The sequence below is a fragment of the Pteropus vampyrus genome, unplaced genomic scaffold (assembly GCF_000151845.1).
Source record: "Pteropus vampyrus isolate Shadow unplaced genomic scaffold, Pvam_2.0 Scaffold28, whole genome shotgun sequence".
Lineage (NCBI taxonomy): Eukaryota > Metazoa > Chordata > Mammalia > Chiroptera > Pteropodidae > Pteropus > Pteropus vampyrus.
Genome location: NW_011888809.1, coordinates 3,673,614 through 3,676,813, shown reverse-complemented (window position 1 = coordinate 3,676,813; position 3,200 = coordinate 3,673,614).

The window sequence follows — 3,200 nt, the reverse complement described above, 5'->3', positions numbered from 1 at the left end:
CTATATGTGGATCATGCATTCTCTTATTTGTCACAGTCCTCTGGTCCTCAGTACATCTTGCCCTCTTTGTAAAATACTTGAAGGGACCCTGAAGGCATTTGAATTTTTGTAGCCTTTGAGAGAGATTATGAGATCCCCTATTTATAGCCTTAATCATAGGACCCAAAGGAAAACATACTGTCTGTAAATATAAAATTTCCAGTAAGCAAAGTCATTCTAAGTTGATAATAAAATGTAAAAGGGTTGGTTAGGGCAAGTTCCTTGAGTGCTGAACCTCCCAGTCACCAAAAGCTAGGCAGTTTTCTAAAATTTGACTTATATTCTCTCCGTAACAAGCTGACTGCAGTGTGATTTCTCCCACAATCCCTTTCTAAAAAGGCAATATGTACTCCAAAAAGGGTAATTAGTTTATATATGAGATCAGGGATCTATTTCCCAAAGTTGGAATCTATATATCATCTTTTCCTAAAATAAGGTAGGAAAATACAGATTGGAATTGGGGAGGCCAAAAATAAGAATATCAGGAGACGGCAAACAGTGAACGAGAAGACAGAATTCACAGTCCTCGAGTGCAGAAGAGAATTATAGACAATCATTTCCTGCTATACTAGACTTGTTAATTCTTGTGTGGAAGGTGATCTTTGATTTCTGTAGATAAAGCAATCCTATAACTTGAATTCCTCTGTGCTATCTTAGGTCTAGGCATTTTTATTCCTTTTTTAAAAAAGAATATGTGTTGCTGAATAAATAAATGTATACATAAATTAAATTAAATTTTTATGTCTGAGGCTTTCTGTAGAAACAGATTATTATACCGCGAAATAATACTTGGTAAAATTAGATGGATGTATTCAGAAAATATGCCCAATGTGTTCTCATCTAGAAAACAGGCAAAAGCATCATGGCCTGCTTGGCCATGTAAGAGGACAACTTTGCATCATTCAGATTTAGCTGTTATTATCATTGCTACCTTAGCTTATGAAAAGCACACTGGGTAACATGCCAACGATTTATTAATAAGAGAACACAGTACTAACCAACCTTAAGGAAGCATTGGGTAGGCTTACAACCTGCTCTCACACATCTCTGTTTCTAGCATCTAGATGTCCATCTAGTTCTTTTTGCCTCCATTCTGGACTTGCCTTGAATTCTTATTCCCCGCTTTGCTCTATGTGGAGCAATTCGTCTCTGTCTAAATTCTGACCTGTGTTCCTTCTTTATCTCATGGTAACGAGTGAAACCAATGCCCTCTAAGTAGCAGCTGCTTTCTCCCGGGAAACATATTTCATGACCATCTTCTGCTATTTATGTCTCCCTCGTTGACTAGCACCTCCCTTTTCAAAATAGTTATCAAGGTATTTCTCCAAATTCTCACAATGCTCTTTCTAAATGAAACCAAGGTTAATACATTGTTCTCCATATGAATATTTTAAAATACAGACATCCTACATAATGAGAACACGTGCAACTGGGAGCAAGATGCAGAGACCACCCCATAACTGGGCCAAGTGTTTATCCTCGGCATACCATATAGCACCTCCCACCCCAAATTTATTTCACGATGTACACATATAGCAAAACATCAAGATGTATGCCTTAAATATACACAATTTTCATTCGTCATATTTAGTTTTCTTTTTTTTTTTAACTAAAAAAAAAAAAAAAAAAAAATACCAGCTCAGAAACCATGGCCTTGCTTGGAATCAGAAGGCAGTGGGAATTTTTATGGACTAGACAAAGAAACAGAGTTAATATAGATATATAGAAATAAGAAAGAAACAGGGCACATTCTGAAAACCACCGGTGATGGGAAGCGCAGTTAATGAGCCAGCGCTGCTTCACCACCCAGCATTCCAGAGGAGGGAGATGCCCCACTGCATGAAGCCCTCACTGGCACGAATTCTAGTCCTTGGCAGCAGAGAACCCCTGTTCTGCTCTTCTGCTTTCCAATTCCTCATATCCCAGCACTAAAGTATGTCTGTGAACCACACAAACCATAGCTTCAAAACAGCAGTGTCATATCCTCTCGCTTTACTCATAAAAGCAGAGAAAGCCCTGTCCCAGGGTAGGGGGCCCTTCAGCCTCAGGACTGACTCCTAAAGGCTGCCACAAACGTATCCCCACAACCTCTCACATAGCCACGGAGCCTGGATAGCAAGGGTGTTGTCATAGCAACCAGAAGACAGCCAAGAGCAGAATGGATGTTATCACCCCACAAGTGGTGCTTCAAGTCTTCATCTCATCACTCTTCCCATCTGACGAGCCGCGTCATTAAGAGGTTCTGGATAGTAATTAACCGCAGAGTGCTTCTTCACTACTCCAAGTTTGGTCACGCCAGAATCCCCATGAGGATGAATAAAGAGCAAATTTCAGCTACAGGGTCTAAAAATTCAGGTTGGGATGTGAGGGTTGATACTGGGGAGAGAGATCCAGGGAGAGAGAATCCTAGAGGTCATCTCACTCAACACCCTCAACACAGCCTTCCTTCCACATGCACACGGAAATGAAAAAGCATGCAGTATCACATCCGATTGCCCTTTTCAAATTCCCAGAATGAAGCACTATGAATCAGCAATATTCCTTGGAACACAGGAGAACCCCTCCCAGACTGTGGTAGAATGCTGGCTAAGGTCTCAGGAAACCTATTTATTCCCTGGCTCAGCCAAAGCAGGATTGGCGTAAGAAAACTGGGTTAGTTAAGTCCTCTGAGAACAAGTTATTTCACTAAGGAATCCATTTTGTATAATTTAATAAAATCCATGTTTCAGTATATGTTTTTTTCCTTTCCATCTTTTTCCCTCACTCTTCTCAAAAAAAAAAAAAGAAGTCTCCTTATCTTTAGAGGACAAATGGAAAGATCTCTTTCCATAACTCAGCCAGGAAAACTTAAACATCCAGGGTGTTAAAATAGACTTGGTGTGATGGCATCAGGGATGGAGGGCTTGGTGGGACGGGGGGGCATGGAGGGGGATGCCTACTGCCCTTCATCCTTTCAGACAGAGAAAATAACGTATTAGGCATCTTAGAGAATGGCAAACTGCTGTAACTTCACATACACATACTCCTAAGTGGTAGGGACAGTAGAACACATACAATAGTGGTGAGATAAGGTCAGCAGGGTAGATAGAGTCTGATCACGATCAGTTTATCTAGCTAAATAAAGAGCTTAGATTTTGTTGTGAAATTGATGAAATTAGCTT